The 18,406-nt window shown below is 40.1% G+C and overlaps 1 protein-coding gene across 2 annotated transcripts in view; it reads right to left on the reverse strand.

Moving 5' to 3' along the window:
• ADAR (adenosine deaminase RNA specific) overlaps positions 1 to 5,173 on the reverse strand; it is a 41,235-nt gene extending 36,062 nt beyond the window's left edge. The window contains exon 1 of one of the 2 annotated variants that reach the window (XM_068540914.1): positions 5,136 to 5,173. The gene's annotated coding sequence lies outside the window, so the exon portion shown is untranslated. Of the gene's footprint in view, positions 1 to 5,037; positions 5,111 to 5,135 lie in introns of those variants that run through there. The other variant, XM_068540913.1, reaches the window with a different exon arrangement.
• Between the last annotated feature and the right edge of the window lie 13,233 nt (positions 5,174 to 18,406).

Raw genomic sequence — 18,406 nt, forward strand, 5'->3', positions numbered from 1 at the left:
TTTAATAGCTTTGACTACAAAAGCCTAAGAAAAGGTAAGGGGGGAGACACACACCAAGCTATTAGTAGTAGCTCTACCTCTGGAGGGTGAGATAAGCTGGATGGAGAGGGGTCTCATTTCTTTTATAATTTTCTAGTTTGGATTTTTTTTAGCCTCTTTTGAGTGTTTTTGTATTTAAAAAGAAAAAAAAAAGTTTTAAAGTTCACAACCTTGATCCCCAAACTCCAGTCAAAGAATAAGTTGTTAAGGGACTTAAAACCATGCCTGGCACACTGTAAGCGCTCAAGGGAATGTTTTAAAGATAAATACTCCGGGACTTCCCTTGTGGCGCAATGGTTAAGAATCCGCCTGCCAATGCAGGGGACACAGGTTCGAGCTCTGGTCCGGGAAGATCCCACATGCCGCGGAGCAACTAAGCCCACCAGCCACAACTACTGAAGCCCGTGCGCTCTAGGACCCGCGTGCCGCAACTACTGAAGCCCGCGCTCCTAGAGGCCATGCTCCTCAAAGGGAGAGGCCACCGCAGTGAGAAGCCCGCGCACCGCAACTAGAGAAAGTCCGCGTGCAGCAATGAGGACCCAGCACGGCCAAAAATAAATAAAATTAGAAAAAAAAAAAAAAAGATAAATACTCTAAGGAAAAAAAAGACTCAAACTACAAAAAAAAAGCCTTAATATACAACCTATCATAGTTCAGAAGGGTTTGAGGGGGGTGAAATATCTCACAGGGTGGAATTTCCAGGTGGCTGCTCCTTGGGGCCTGACCCTTCACCTCTGTAGGTTCAGATGCACATGGGGAGAGAGGTTCTGCCTTTCCGGGGCATTTACATGTACTTGCATTTACAGACATTTACAGTGAGAACTATATCTATCATGCAGATTGAATCCTCATCAACACCGTGGCATCATTTTCTCCCTGTGGGCAGATTTTCATTCATTCATTTAATAAATATTTATTAAGCACATACTATGTGCCAGGCACGTCCTAGGCCCTAGAGATACAGCAGTAAATAAAATAAAAATTCCTTTCCTCATTATTTTCACGAAGCTGATGTTTTAGTGAGAAGACAGGCAACAAACAAATATACAGTGTCAACTGGTTGTAAGTGCTAAGAAGAAAAATAATGCCGCTAAGGAGGAGGTAAGGCATACAAAGCAAAGAGCACCTCTGTCTTCAAGGGGCTCTCAGTCTAGTGGAGAACTGACTAGAAAATAGACTGTTATCAAACAGAAATCAAATCCACAGTAGGGTTGTGCTCAGGGGATGTGACTTCCTCGTTGATGGAGATCAAGGAAGGCTTCTGAGAAGAGAAGCATGACCTGAATCCAAAAGGAAGTCGGTCAGACAAAACAGTGTGTGTGTGTGTGTGTGTACACGCGTGCACGCACAAACAGCAGATGCAAAGGAGCAGAAGGGATGAAAAGAACATGATCAATGCCACAACAAAATAACAACGTGTGGGCTTCCCTGGTGGCGCAGTGGTTGAGAATCTGCCTGCCAATGCAGGGGAAACGGGTTCGAGCCCTGGTCTGGGAGGATCCCACATGCCGCGGAGCAACTGGGCCCGTGAGCCACAATTACTGAGCCTGCACGTCTGGAGCCTGTGCTCCGCAACAAGAGAGGCCGCGATAGTGAGAGGCCCGTGCACTGCGATGAAGAGTGGCCCCCGCTTGCCACAACTAGAGAAAGCCCTCGCACAGAAACGAAGACCCAACACAGCCATAAAAAAAAAACAAAAAAAAAACAACAACATGTGATGGACAAACAAAACCACGTGGATCCATTCCAGTAGGAAGGCTCTGGAAAGGCCTCAAAGAAGTGGGATATAAGCACACATGTCAGCACATATGCCTATGTATACACACACACTTACAGTAATCATCTGTTGTTTTCACCTGTCTAGTACCTCTGCACTTCCCCATCCCATGTGGTTATGGAAGGAAATTTTACTCCTTCATCTCAAAAGTGGGCCTGTGACACAGATCTGTCTAAACATGGCATCCCTAGCTCCTTGTCCACATGATTAGTTTACAATGCTAGAAGAGAGCTGTAAGCTCATAGGCTTAGGGCTGCCAAGAGTCACCTTTTTCAGTATGTATGGAGAAAACAGCAGGAAAGAATGAGGGCAATAAACAAAAAGAAGCAGAGAAAGGCAGGGCGAAGAGAGTTCTCATGACATCATTTCAGCCTCATGATCCAGCCATGCCTGAAGCTCACATTTGGACCTCCTAGTTAAATGATCAACCCTTTTTTGCTTATGTTAGTTTACATTAGGTTTCTGCCATTTGCAACTAGATTAATATACCCCCTTCTGGGGAAAGAACTTCACTCTGTGTGTGGTGGTGGTGGGGTACAGAGGGAAAGGGAGGATAAATTATGTTAAAGGGTCTCTCCCATTAAGTTTGATAAACATGATGAAATAGGTGGCTTCAAGGCATCTGGGAGGGTATAGAAGCAGCAATGAAAGCTCCTTGGGTGGAGGAACTGAGAGTTTACTTGTCACAATCTATATGGATGGGTTATATAAACCTTTCTGCATTCGTAATAATTCACTATACAGCCCTAAGTCATTTTCAGACTGAGAACCAACACAGAATGGCTCATCAAAAACACCAAGAATATCATCTGTTTAAAACCCGTTTACCATTACCACATTAATGCACATCCGTCACAGATCTTTCTCAAATACTTAATTTTGTGACAAACTTAATATTTTGAACTCTGTATCCCTGATACCAAACCATCATCCAGTGTTCTCCAGGAAACTTAACTCAAGCAGCTGTACCCACTATGGTCCAAGTCTAACAGATGTTATAGCAAAATAAACTGCTGTATCTCAAGAGATCACTACAGAAGCCCAAAAGGGGCTCAGACCCTGTTGTTCACATAAACTCAAATCAGTTGGTCACAGATAATAATACCAGTCTTGGTCTGAAACACAGCTTCAAATCTTTAAATCCATGAATCAGAAAGATGCTCATATTACACTGTGTTACAGTATAAAAATAGCTAGCTTAAAGGAAACTGTGTGTGTTAGCAATGGGTCTCCTTCTGGCAGACGTAACAATACCTCAAGATTTTTTCTTCTTTCCACAGACATTTACCAAATACCTACTGTTTGCCCACTATCCCAGCACTGTGCGCCCATGAGCCTTTCCTTTTTCTCTGGGTGAAAAGGCTAAATCTTGCTTTGCATCTGGACAATGTTGGGTAAAATGTAAAATAAAAGGTAATTTATCACTGGACAATTTGAGATGTTATTCTTACAGCAAACACCGGCCCTCTAAACTCTGCTTATGCCTCCCTTCCCCCACTACACCTCACACTGCCAGAATTCTAGTCACTGAGAAATAACAAGCCCCAACCCCTACATAGCCTGAGGGCCTGGGTTCAAGTTTCAGCTCTGCCATTAAATAGTGTCAGGAACTTGGCTAAGCTCACCTTCTGCATCTGCAAAATGGGGATAATACTTATTATAGCACTGGGCTGCCGGAGGGATTAAAGAAATTAGTGTATGTTGAGAGCTCAGTACAGGGTCACACACATAGCATGTGCTCAATAAAGAGAAGCTATAAATAAGAGAATAAAGTGAGACTTTTTCCAGTTCTAAAATGTTATGGTCTATTGTAGAGAGAGTATGGGTTTTGAGTCTCCCCCGCCACCCCAAGTCTGCTTTATCATATCTGGCAGAACAGCAAGCACACAGAATAGCAAAACATTCCCCTGCTTTTCAAGCAGCTGTACCAATGGGAAACCTTCAGCAAGGGAGCAAGTTCAAGTCATGGGTGCTGGGCCCTTACTAATAATAGCTAGACACTTCAGATTCTGACAACAACCCTGCAAGGTAGATATAATTATCCTCATTTTGTAGATAAGACCAAGTAGGAGTAGAAAGGTTAAATAACTCACTCACTGTCACACAGCTGGCAAACGCAGACCAGACTCCCAAAAGTCATGCCCCCTTTCCACTCTTTTCCCTGCCTCCCATACAGCAAGCACACCCAGCTGTCTGTGAAATAATGAAATAACGGAAAAGATATCTCAAAATCTCTGAAACGATGGGAACGGGCCTTCTTTAGTAAAGAAAGAAACTGCCATCATCACTCGCATTTGCTCGACAATTTGTTGCTCCGACGTTCTCGGCTCCCAGTGACCTGTTCTAGCAATCCGGCCTCCCTCTCCAACAGCAGCCACTGTGTAGGCCTCTGTGTGCAAATCTTCTCCCTTAGCAGCTTAGGCTCTGTTCCCTCCCCAACCGCAGGCTGGGACTCCCCGACACTGCGTTTAAAATCCAATGACAGGTGCGTATGCCTCTTTGAAAGGCAAGTTTCCCAAACTCTGACACCAACAGGGCACACCTGAGGCAGGCTTACCCTCTAGCGGGACCCAAGAATCAAGCCAAGCAGATGAAGGAAGGGGAGGTGACGCAACTAGGCCTCCTGCACCAAGGCCAGACCGAGGCAGAACGCAGTGGCCGTGACCCCGCAGTGGGCTCTCCACCGCGGACGCCTACGCCTTCCCCGTATAAGGCACGCCAAGGGCTGCGGATATTATCCCAGGGATGAGGCGCGGGCATTATCCCAGGGATGAGGCGCGGGCCTATGCAGCCAGAGGAGAAGGCGCAGGAAGGCGCGGACCTGAACGAGTCCCAGGCGCCTAGCTCTCCAGTCACTCTCCCCCAGGGGAGGGAGTTGGCGAGAGGGACACAAGGGCCTTTGGTACCCAGCTGTTCGGCTCCGGCTGGCACGAGCGCCGGAGCATCCGTGCGCAGCCTCTGCCGCCCACACCCGCGCACACCCGGGAGCACAAACACCCGCACACAAGCCCTTGGCCCCCGGCGCCCGCCTCCCCGCAAGGCTGCTGAGCCCCGCCGCTGCCCCCGACCCCCGCCTCCCCACCTGGCCCTGCGGCCACACTCAGAGCCCACCCGGGCGCCCCTGCGCTCCCCCTTCCAGTAGCGCCGGACACTGGAGCGGCGGCGCGAGCCGGGCGTTCAGGCGACAGAAGGTGATAGCGGGGAAGGGAAAAGCCTCTTACCGGGTCTTGTAATTCTCCGGGACACAGCGCGACACCAGAGACTGCCAGTGGCGCCGGGACCCTCCCCCCGCCCTCCCCCACCACGTAGCCCTCTCTACCTTCAGTCGGGAATCAATGGCCCGGTCGCGGATTGGTGACATCATTGGCGCGCCGGGCGTGGGAGGGAGCACCACGTGATTCCTTCTTCTTTTGTTTGCGTCCTAGTTAAGCTAGGAATTTGTTGCTTCCTCCTTGGGTTTTTACTAATCTGTTAATGGCGTTGTCGTAGGCACGGTGGAGAGTAGGTACCTGGGTTTGGTATGCTACATTTTTGCTCATGGCCTTGATTAAACTCCTCAGTCATTTATAACGTAGTTGGGCCGGAAGGCCTGAGACGTATGTGGGTACCATCTTTTTTTTTTTTTTTTTAAATGGATATCAAGTACACAGAATTAGTTAATAATACCCTATAATCAGTATTCCTTGTATGGCACGTTCAAATTAAATATTTTTTAAATGTTATAATGAACATCACCTTTAACTCCCCATTTTGCTGCCCCAACCAAGAACTAAAATATTATCAATAATTTTAATGTACTTACAAGTGGTCGCCATCCTTTACCTCTGCCTTCCCCTCAGAAGTAACCTCCATTCTGACTTGTGTTTACACAACTTTTATATTGCTTTAATTTCTTTTCAGAGTTATATGCATCATTAAACGCTATTTTTTTTTTTTATTAGTTTTGCGTGTGTGTGTGTTTGAACTTTCATCTAATGTTCTGGACTTTTATTTTAACAAACACGTTCCTAAGTTACTTAGTCCATTCAGGCTGCTATAACAAATACCAGATTTTTAAACAGAAATTTATTTCTCACAGTTCTAGAGGCTGGAAGTCAGGGTGCCAGCATGTTATAGGGAGGGCCCTTTTCCTCTTGGCAGAGTTCTCCTTGTATGGCAGAAGGAGTTAGGGTTCTCTGTGTGGTCTCTTTTATAAGAACTCCAATCCCATTCATGAGGGCTCCACCCTCATGACTTAAGCCCCTCCCAAAGGCCCCACCTCCTAATACCATCCATTGGGCCTTAGGATTTCAACATATGAATTTGGGGGAGAACACAAATGTTGACCATAGCACTAAGATTCATTCTTCTTGTTGAGTGAAGTTGCATTTCATTCATTTTCACTGCTATATAACAAACCATTTTGTGAGTGTACCATTATTTATCCATTCTCTGGCTGCTGAATATTTATGCAATTTCCAGTTGTTGGTGTTTTTTTGTTTTTGTTTTTGTTTTGCTTTTTCCAACTGTGCTGCTATGAGCATTGCCTTTTGGTTCCTCTATACAAACTTTTCTCTTGGGTATATTTACCTAGGAGTGGAATTGATGGGTTTTGGGTATGTCAGTGTTCAATTCTGTGTGATAGTGCCAAATCTTTATTCGAAGTGGTTATACCAGTTTACAATCCTAGCAATTTCTAGCATCCACATCTTCCCTAATACTTGAGACTTCTTGATTTTTGCCAATGAAATGGGAGTTAAATGGTGTCTCATCCTGGTTTTATTGGCATATCCCTGAAGTTAAGCATCTCTTACATATTTTATCTGTAGTTCTTTTCTATGAAATGTCAGTGTAGGGCATTCAGGGGTTTCAAGGCAGATCAAGGAAAAAGGCATGACTGTGAGGTGGCAGTAGCACAGGCAAGCTTTATTTGGACAAGTTTTGACAGGTTTGCAGACAGGGGAAGTCCCTCACAGAACCTGATAATTCAGAGACTACTTAGGGGCAGGGAGGGGAGGCATCTGGAAGGAGAGGACAAGGAAATTCCCAGAGGAGAGGGGACTTACATGTTTATGTGATGTGCTCAGCTGCCTAACAGAGAGCCTCTGGGTCAGAAAGCTCCAAAGGGCAGCAGCAGCTTGGGGTCTATAACCACAGGGTTTATCTTATCTATGACTAGCAGATGCTGGGTGCACTTTGGTGAAGTATGCATGGCAGGCAGGCAGCTCTAAATGGCTAAAAATCTGCTTATTTGGGCTACGCTTAAAACAACTAGATATGTAAAAATTTGACTTTAGTGCAGGCAGGTTTTTGAGCTAATTGATCCTAGCCTGCTGTGAAGAAATAAACAACTTGGGGGGCTATATACAGAGCCCAACATTGGCTCATTTTTATAATAGTCACTTCATAGTCACTTTTGCCTATTTTCAAAGTGGATTGTCAAATTCTTTATATACTCCGATACTAATTCTTTGTCAGTGATATGTGTTGCAAATTTCTTCTTTCATTCGTAGCTTGCCTTTTCACTTTCTTTTTTTGATAAATAGATGTACTTAACTTTGAACTTATACATACTTATACTGTTTTTTCCTACCCTAATATATATTAACTTACTGTTACTTCTAAAAATATGTAGTTTTGCTTTTGACATTTTAATCCTTATTCTTTCTGGAATTTACTTTTGTTTATGGTGTGAGGTAGGGAATCCAATTTTACTTTTTACGTACAACGGAGAATTTTTTCCAGCTTTCTTTGTTGACCAGCCCCACCTTTCTCAACTGATCTGTCATGCCAGCTTTGTCATGTGTCAACATCCCATTTATGTATATGGGTCTGTTTCTGAGCTGTCTATTCAGTTCCACTGGACAACTTCTCTTGGTGCCAGCACCACTCTACTTAATTACCATAGTTTTATAAAAAGTCTTGATTATTTAGTAGGGCAAATTTTCCTTATTTTTCTTCTTTATCTTTTGTCTTGGCTAGTCTTAGTCTTTTGTTTTTCCATACATATTTTAGAACAAGCTTCTCAAGTTGCACACACACACACACGCACACACACCTGTTGGGATTTTAACTGGAATTGTGTTGAATATGTAGATCAATCTGGAGAGAATTGACATCTTTATGATTTTGAGTCTTCCAATTCATGAGCAAGGAATAGATATCTTTTTATTAGGTCTTCATTAATGTCTTTTAGTAGAGGTTTTTTATTTTATGTGTCCAGATCTTGCACATCTTTTGTTGGGTTTATTCATAGATACATTGTTTTTATTGCTATTGTAAATGATATCCTATAAAAATTATGCGTTGTAATTGTTTGTTGCTAGTATAGAAATAAATTGGACTTTTGTATATTGATATTGTGTCCAGTCACTTTGCTGGAAACAATAATTTGTCTTTGATTCTAATAATTTTTCTATTATTCTTTCTAATAATTTTTCTATTGATTCTTCCAATAATTCATTTCTAGATTCTTTTGGATTTTTCTATGTGAACAATTATTATCTGAAATCTATGTCCATTTTGCCTCCTATCCAGCCCTTATTGCCTTTTATTCCTATTAAAGTATTATACTGGTTAGGACCTCCAGTACAATGTTAATAGAAATGGTGCTATTTTCTTGACATTCTTACTTGGGCACTCTTGACTTGATCCTGATTTTTGAAAAGGAAATTTAGAATTATTTTTGTAGAATATTTTTGGTAAATAAATTTAGAGTAATATTTTGAAGGCTTTTTGTAAATCCCCTTTGTCAGATTAAAGAAGGTTCCTTTTTAACCATTTTTTAGATTGAAGTATAGTTAATTTACAATATTGTGTTAGTTTCATGTGTACAGCAAAGTGACTCAGTTATACATATATATATATATATTCAGATTCTTTACAATTATGGGTTATTACAAGATATTGAATATAGTTCCTTGTGCTATACAGTAGGTCCTTGTTGTTTATGTATTTTATATATAGTAGGGTGTATATGTTAATCCAAAACTCCTAATTTATCCCCTCCCCCCAATTTGGTAACCATAAGTTTGTTTTCTATGTCTGTGGGTCTATGTCTGTTTTGTAAATAAGTTCATTTGTATCATTTTTTTAGATTCCGTATATAAGTGATATCATATGATATTTGTCTTTCACTGACTTCACTTAGTATGATAATCTCTAGGTCCATCCACGTTGCTGCCAATGGCATTATTTCATTCTTTTTTGTGGCTTCTTTATCCATTTATCTATTGATGTACAGACAGTTCCTCAAATATTCTCTCCTTCTTGTAAGAGAACTACACATTTCCACCTAGTGCCACGTGATTTGAACTGCCCCTTTTGGGAATATGCATATCCACCCAGCTGACAATGGGTTTGGTCACAATGACTTCACATCTGACCGGAATCTTTAAAAAATATTCTCTGTGTGTTTCCACTAGCTCTCTTGCTCATTTCCCTCTTCAGTGAGAATGGCATATCCTCCACTGGGGATCTGAGAATGCAGAAGATATGTGGCATACACAGCAAGCAAAAAACAAACACTGAGATTTGGGATTTTGTTAGTTACCACAGCATATTATAGTGAAAACTGACTGATAAATTATTTGTCTGTGTCTTCTCTTCCTTTTTTCTTAGATAAATCATTGCAAAGCTTTGTTTATTTTGTTGGTCTTTTCAAAGAACCAACTTGTGGTCTTGTTGATTCTTTCTATTGTAACTTGGTTTCCTATTTCAGTTTTTTAATTCCTACTTCTGCTCTTATAATGATCATATTCCTTCCACTTTCTTTGAGTCTATTCTGTTGTTTGTTTTCTACTTCTTAAGTTATGGATTTAGTTCATTAATTTTCAGCCTTTTCCCCCTTCTATAAAAAAGCCTTTAAGGCAATAAATTTCCCTTGACGCATACTTTTTATATCCCACAAGTTTTAATATATACTGTTTTCATTAAGTTGTAAAATGTATTTAAAATTGTATTATGGTTTCTTCTTTGACTCATGAGTTATTTAAAAAGCATGCTTTTCAATTTCAAAATCTACAGAGATTTTAAATTAACTTCTAAAATATTTGCATTGTGAACAGAACATAGTTTTGTGATACTTTTCTTTGAAATTTGTTGATTTTGCTTTGTAGCTTAATTCATGATCTAATTTTGTAAATGTTCCATATGTGCTTGAGAAGAATTTGTGTTCTCTCACTGTTGGGTGCAAAATTGATATATGTCCATTACTACAAGCTTGTTAATTTTGTTGTTCAAATATCCTACATCTTTGCTGATACTTTTTTTTGGGAGGGGGGGTGTCTGCTTGAATCATCAGACACAGATAAAGACATGTTGAAAAATCTCCCGCAGTAATGGTATATTTGTCCATTTATCCCTGAAGTTTTTATAAAGTTATACTCTATATATCTTGAGAATATTTTATTAGATGCTTGTATTTTTAGAACTGTGTTATTTATGGTGATTAAATCTTAAATCATTACACGGTTATCCCTTTCTATCCCTATATTGCTCATTATCTTCAAGTCTCTTTTGTCTGATATTAACATGGCCAAACCGACTTTCTTTTAGTGTTTGCTTGGAATATCATTTTCAATCCTTTTACTTTTTTTTTTTTTTTTCTGCATGTGTAAGCATGTGTGTATGTAGAGGTACATACCACTGGTCCCAAACCACGTTCTCTCCTATTAGTTGAAGTTGCTCTCTCTCTCTTTTTTTTTTTTAAATTTTATTTATTTATTTATTTATTTATGGCTGTGTTGGGTCTTCGTTTCTGTGCGAGGGCTTTCTCTAGTTGCGGCAAGTGGGGGCCACTCTTCATCGCGGTGCGCGGGCCTCTCACTATCGCGGCCTCTCTTGTTGCGGAGCACCGGCTCCAGACGCACAGGCTCAGTAGTTGTGGCTCACAGGCCTAGTTGCCCTGCGGCATGTGGGATCTTCCCAGACCAGGGCTTGAACCCGTGTCCCCTGCATTGGCAGGCAGATTCTCAACCACTGCGCCACCAGGGAAGCCCCAATCCTTCTACTTTTAATCTATACAAGTTCGTTTGCTTTTTTAAAAATCCAACGGGATTTAAAAAAAAAAAATTCTGATAATCTCTGTCTTGTAACTGTCAATTTTTGTCCACATATATTTATTGTAATTTTTGATATATTTGGACTTTGATTCTATCTTACTTTGTGATTTCTATTTGTTTCATGTTTTCTATGTTTCTGGCTTCTTTTCCTTTCTTGTTTTATTTCTCTTTCTTTTCTTTTTTTTGGATTAACTGAGTTATTTTTGAACTTTTTTCCTATTCCATATTTTTCTTTCTAAAGATTTGGAATCATGCATACATTTTTTAGTGGTCACCCTTAAAATTTATCATGCATTCTAATTTAATAAGGTCTAAAGTTTAAACACAGTGTTGACATTCTCTTCTACACAGTATGAGAGCTTTTGAATACTTTAGCACTTTTCTTACCCCTTCTGACTAATAACAACACTGTTGTCTAATTTTTGGTTCTGTCTTTTCTTTTTAACTCCACAAATTGTTCATTGTCGTTTTATTCTACACAGACAATATTTGTTTGGGTTTACATACAGAGAAAGAAGAAGAGTTAATATGAGGATGCGTTTACAAACTAGCTGCCACTAAGTGCAACTGGGATAGCTTGATGTTATGGGACTGCTCTCCAAGAAGTCATATGAAGTGTGTCTCAGGAAAGTCTGCCTGGGAGAATATTTTAAAGATGTCTTCAATCACTCAGTAAACTGTTTTGGGGAAAGAAGAAATTGTTCTACTGACTCTTGCTTTCTTTCTGTCATGAGGGTTAACTCCCCTGCCCCTCTGCGCTGTGCAGTGCATCCCCTGGTGTCTGACTTCTCTGCATCAACTGTGTAGCCCCAGGGCTGGAGGGAAGAAGTGTGTGGTGTTAGTATAGAGTGAGTCCTGTCAGCGTGTGCTTGCATGAAAGTGGGTGGAGTCTATGCTGAGTTGGCCCCAACAGGGGTGGCTGGAGCAAGGATTAAATGTGAGGCCAAGGGAATCTGAAGTGAAGCATATAATGAGAAATAAAGAGGGAGAATGTTCTCAATAGAAGGAACAACATTTTAGAGGCACCAACATGGAAGAAAGGACTCTTCCTTTAGGGAGATGCAAGAAAGAATAGCCATTTCTTTCAAACTGAAGATTTCCTTTATGTGAACTCTTGAAGATGTATTTTTACCTCTGTGAGCCTTTTCTGTACACTCAAATTTCAGGTTGGATATACATGAACTTGAATTTCTAACATTGGGAGTAATTACAGATAGAGGGAGCAGGCTGCTGGGAAGAGGAAAAGGATGTTTGTGGGCATAGATGTTTTTGCTGTGGTAGTTTGGGAGAGACAAAAAACTAAGGCAAAAAAAAAAGTCTTTGGAATGGTCCATCTCAGCATCCCTGCCAGGAATGGTGCTGAATATGTCAGGATATCTAAGAGAGCCAGATCAGAGTGTCTTGTTATGCTCTGGTGGGTTCTCGAAGTTTTTATTGGCATAATCTTACATTTGAGAAATACCTCTGGGTGTTATTAAGGACTTCCCTTTTCAGACTCTCTGAGCTAGGTAGAATAAATTAAAATCATCCAAAGACATTTCAAACCAGATTGTATCAGACCAAACTTCGCAGGAAGAACAGTTAGAAAAGCTGGATAAAATATTTTAAAAACATCTGTTTGAAAGCATTGGAAAACTACTGAGACAGCAAAGGATTTAGGAGTCAAGAGACTGGAGAAGAGGGAATCCCGCAGAAGTGAGACCAACACTTAATGTAAGACCCCCTTAAGTGAGACCCCCTTAATGTATTTGCCAATTATGAAATCAAAGCTGTGAGGATGAGAAACTGGACAGAGCTTTTGGAAGTTTCACAGAGGGACAATAACTGAAGTTTAGAACTCACTGATGAGAAGGGTCCTGGTAAACACCTCAGGTTTAGAGTTGGGATCTGAAAGGGCTATACCCTAGGAGTAAGGATGAACCAAAATCTAGCTCTCATGAAGACTGAAACCCAACTTGAAACAATTCAATCTTAGATGTATTTAGGTGGTTTGCCCCTATCCTAACCTCTCCTATAAACGAGAATAAATCCTCTCTGGGAGAAAGTAATATTGTCCAGTACTTCAAATTATCTCTACATTTTCATACAGTGTGTCTAGCATTTAATGAAAAATAGGGATGCAAAAAGGGGAAGACTTTGCCAAAAATTCAGAGACAAGACAAATTATAGAAAGAGATCTACAGGAGATCCAGATATTAGAGTTATCATACACAGACTTTAAGATAGCTGTGATGGGGCTTCCCTGGTGGTGCAGTGGTTGAGAATCTACCTGCCAATGCAGGGGACACGGGTTCGAGCCCTGGTCTGGGAAGATCCCACATGCCGCGGAGCAACTAGGCCTGTGAGCCACAACTACTGAGCCTGCGCGTCTGGAGCTTGTGCTCCGCAACGCGAGGCCGCGATAGTGAGAGGCCCGCGCACCGCGATGAAGAGTGGCCCCCACTTGCCGCAACTAGAGAAAGCCCTCGCACAGAAACGAAGACCCAACACAGCCATAAATAAATAAATAAATAAAAATAAATAAATTTTAAAAAAAGTTTAAAAAAAAAGGAAAAGTGCTCTTTACAGCTCATAAACTCATTAAAAAAAAAAAAGATAGCTGTGATGAATGTGTTCCAGAAATTAAATTACAAATACAGTGGTTTTGGCCAGTGGTTGTATGGTAAAAATGTATTTTTATGTCTCCCCCAACTCAAATTGATTGTTTTTACAAAACAATGTGCAGGAGAATTCTCAAGTTACATTCCAAAAACCATTGAATGTCAGTATCATTGGCAGAATATCAGAATCAGGTGTTTTGAGAAGTAAGCCCACTGTCTACAAAGGAGATGCATGCAGGGGACATTGGTTTTAAAAGAAGCCATGCTACTACATGCAGAACAACTATTTGTTAATGATTACATTAATTATTGAAGGTTTTAGCATTTTACATCCTACTATGATCATTTGTTACTTACAGGTGTTTTACTGTGTTTAGTTTAGTTTCAGGAAATTGATTGGAGAGTTTGGTTTGAAATATAATGCACTATAATTTGTTCCTTTTAAAATAATGGGAAATAGGCCCTGATTAGTATTTTTGTGCAGAATACCTGATTTTCAGGATTGGATTACTGACGTTAACAGGAGATGCCTATGTTGGTGAGCAGGTTTCACTGTATCTTTTTTTCCCCTCATATTTATTTATTTGGTTGCGCTGGGTCTTAGTTGTGGCAGGCAGGCTCATTTAGTTGCAGCTCAAGGGCTCCTTAGTTGTGGCACGCGGGCTCCTTAGTGGCGGCATGCGTGTGGGATCTAGTTCCTTGGCCAGGGATCGAACCCGGGCCGCCTGAATTGGGAGTGTGGAGTCTTAACCACTGCACCACCAGGGAAGTCTCACTGTATCTTTTTTTAATTGCTGCAGTTCATAATGCTCTCCTAAAAGTCCATCTTCTTTTTTTTTTTTAATTTATTTATTTTATTATTTTATTTATTTATTTATTTTGGACTGTGTTGGGTCTTCGTTGCTGCACGCGGGCTTTCTCTAGTTGTGGCGAGTGGGGGCTACTCTTCATTGTGGTGCACGGGCTTCTCATTGTGGTGGCTTCTCTTGTTGTGGAGCACAGGCTCTAGGCTCACGGGCTTCAGTAGTTGTGGCATGTGGGCTCAGTAGTTGTGGTGCACTGGCTTAGTTGCTCTGCGGCATGTGGGATCTTCCTGGACCAGGGCTTGAACCTGTGTCCCCTGCATTGGCAGGCAGATTCTTAACCACTGTGCCACCAGGGAGGCCCTAAAAGTCCATTTTCTAACCAGTTATTAATGGTATGTAATAATGCAATTAACTTTTGTATATTTATGTTCAGACTTTTAAATTCTACGGATTTGTCTGTTCTTTGTGTTTTTCATGTAAATAATCTGTCCTGTGAATAACAGATTTGACTCTTCCTTTCTAGTCTGTATACATTTTATTTACTTTTTTCTTTTTGGTCTTATTGTTCTGGGTAGAAACGGTAATATAGTAAGTAGTGGTTTTAAAACACGTCTGCAAATTCTTTGACACTCTTCCCACAAAGGGAGAATAAGGGTTGCTGTAGTGACTTGCTTCTAATGAATAAAATTTGGCAGAACTAATGCTGTGGTGTGACTTCCAATGCCATGCCATAAAAGGCGATATCGCTTTGCCTCTCTTTTTCCATCTGTCTCTCTATCTTAAACTAAATTGGTTTGCCTTAAGTTTATCAATTTTCAAACAATCAACTTTGGCTTTGTTGATCCTCTGTTTTCAGTTTCATTACTTTCTCTACTTATTATTTTCTTCCTGCTACATTCCTCATAATTTGACTATTCTGTTGTTCTTTTTCTAATTTCTTAAGTTGGACATTTAGCTCATTATTTTTATGAGCTCCATGTCTCTAATTAATTTCCCACCTTTTAGGTTTTTAAAATTTTAATTTCACCAATTTTTTATTTCTAGAAGTTCAGTTTGGCACTTTTTCATAACAGGTCGTTTTTACAGCTTTTGTTTCTTACTCATGTTTCTAAGTCTTAAAAAAAATCTACTATATATTTGTTTTTGTTTGTATGATCATTTCAATACTGCATGCCTTTGTGGGTCTGATTTTGCTGTTGGTTTTTCTTCTGAGTCTCTCATATGGTGTCTTGTTTTCTTGCATATTCTGTAATTTTTACCATGCTCTCATGTTTGTTGAAACTGTATTGTGAGCAATATTTGAGGCCTACATTAAGGGTATATTCCCTTAGAAAGGGTTTGCTTTTCCTTCTGCTTACCATGTCAGGGACAGCCCAAAACTTGGGACCACTTCAAACTAAATTCTTAGTTTTTTGAACAAAGCAGGTAGCATGAATTTAGGTACCAAACCTTTGTGAGGGCCAACTTGTTGCTTATGAATTATTTGGGGGAAATTTTACCTCACTCCATTTGGAGCTGTGTCCTTCTCCCTTTATGAAGCAAACTTTTCTTTACTGAGAGTATAGCCCTTTGAGAGTACTGGCTTTATGGAAGGTTTTAAAACCAACTTTCCAGCTTGCAAGGGCACTAAACTTGGCCTTCTGTTTCCTAGCATGGTTGATAAAACTCCAGTTCTAGGTTACTGGGGATCATGAGATGCCCATAAGAAGGTGGCTGGATTCAGTGCTCATTCACTCTCTGATTTTATGCTTTTGATTTATTTTAGTCTCTGAGGAATTCCCTTACTTTCTTGCCTGCTCAGCTATGCATATAAGGAGATCTTTAAAAAGATTTTATTTAGTATTTTTGGGAGTTTTTTTTTTTTTTTTCAGCAGAAGAGTGTTTTTGTTTTGTTGTGTTTTGAATACTAACTTATCTTCCATATTGCCAGGATGGGAGTCCCATTAATTCTTCAACCCTAGTTGAAATTTCCATTCCTATCACTTCACTAAAACTGCTTTTGTTAAAGCCATCAACCATTTCCATGTAGCCATATTTAATGGACATTTTGGTGTCCTTGCCTTAGTTGACCTGTCAATGATATTCAGCACATTTTATCACATCCACTTCCCTGAAACATCAAAAAAGTAGATTCAACTAAAATATGACACAAATGAACCTATGTATGAAACAGAAACAGAGTCATGGACATAGAGAACAGACTGGTGGTTGCCAAGGGGGAGGGGGTTGGGGGAGGGTTGGAGTGGAAGGTTGGGCTTAGCAGATGTAAGCTTTTATATACAGAATGGATAAACAACAAGGTCCTACTGTATAGCACGAGGAACTATATTCAATATCCTACGATAAACCATAATGGAAAAGGATATTTAAAAAAAGAATGTATATATATGTATAACTGAATCACTTTGCTGTACAGCAGTGATTAACACAACACTGTAAATCAACTATACTTCAATTAAAAAAAGTAAAAGTAGATTCAAATGGTATTAAAATTCTCTTCCTGGCTTCAAACTTGTTGCTTTTTCCACTCTCAACACTGAATACATACATATATTAAATATTTATTTAATTGAAAGCAGGGTAATCAATATCATTCACTGTAAAAATATTTCCAAAACCTTTAGGCTCCTTATGTGACAGCTGACATTTACTACAAAATGAAATCAAAGCAATATGATGAGATTAGAATAAATATGTAAACAACTTTCCATTTTTTATGAGCATATTACCTACTTTGTGAATTATGTATTATGATGTGATACTTTCCCTTAAAGTCATGATCCCTCCTGAGCCATCAGTTAAGTCGTTAATAATATGTCATAACTAGCAGAGAATAAGTTTTTGGTGAGGATATTGATGACTAGCATGGCTAGCCATTGCAGAGAAAAAACTTAAAATTCCTTAGTTTGTCATTCAGTTCCTAACTTACTCTTCCAGCCTAATTACTCCCAAGAAAAGTTCACGTTTTTCAAAAATATGGTCTTTGGTCTAGTCCCTTCCCTGAAAATGCTTATCCACTTTTCTACCCTATATCTTCTTTATTTCTGTGCTTCCTTTCCATATTTCCCGCCACTTTTCTCTCATTCTGCCCAATTTCTCACTCTTTCAAGTTGCACCTTTCAAGTGCCTCCCCCATGAAGCCTTTCAGGCTATTCCAATGGTCATAGGAAGCATCTGACCTGGCTCCCAATACTCCCTACCTCTAGTATTCATGCCCTTGTATCGTCCTCTCCCCCTGAGTGTAGGCTGGACCTAGTGACTTGCTCCTAACAAACAAATAGAACAGAGCAAAATTAATAAGATATCAGGTCCATGGCTCCTGACTTGCTAGCATGCTCTCTCTTGCTGGCACCCTCTCTTGCCCCTTTGTTTGCTCACTTTGACGTTGTGAGATGTTTTACAGAGAGGCTTACGTGGCAAGGAACTGAGGGTGGCCTCAGTGCAAAAACTCATGAGGAATTGAATCCTGCCAACCACCACATGAGTGAACTTGAAAGCATATCCTTCCCAGTTGAGTCTTTAGATGAGATTGCAGCCCTAGCTGACACTTTGATTGCAGGCTTGTGAACGACTCTGAAGCAGAGGAACCAGTTAAGCCATGCCTGAATTCCTGACCCACAGGAACTGTGAGATAATACATATATATTTTTTAGCCACTAAGTTGTGGGACAGTTTGTTACAGAGCAATAGATAACTAATACACCAGCCTATATTTATTGTTCTGTCCTTGTATTTATTATCCACACTGCTTGTAATTTATTATAAAAAACATACATGGGCATGATAGAAAAACTCAACAGTATAAATGTCATAAAGTAAAAAGTAAAAGGCTACCTTAACCTGTTCCTGCCTACCCTCTAGGGTAGATACTACCAAGCATTCCTTATGCACTTAAGAAGTGTTTTAACATAAATGGGATCATACTATAGATATTGTCCAACAACTTACCTTTTTTCACTTAGCAATCCATCTTTCCATATATCTGTAACACTTTTAGAAATATAAATTATATTCATTGCTTTTTTCTGTTTATGAAAACAATACATGGTCTTAGCTGAAAATCTGACATATACATAAAAGCATAAAAATTAATTTGCCTCTACTCCTACCATCCAGAGATAAACTAAAATATAGAATTGAATG

The sequence above is a fragment of the Eschrichtius robustus genome, chromosome 3 (genome assembly GCF_028021215.1).
Source record: "Eschrichtius robustus isolate mEscRob2 chromosome 3, mEscRob2.pri, whole genome shotgun sequence".
In the NCBI taxonomy this organism is placed as follows: Eukaryota; Metazoa; Chordata; class Mammalia; order Artiodactyla; family Eschrichtiidae; genus Eschrichtius; species Eschrichtius robustus.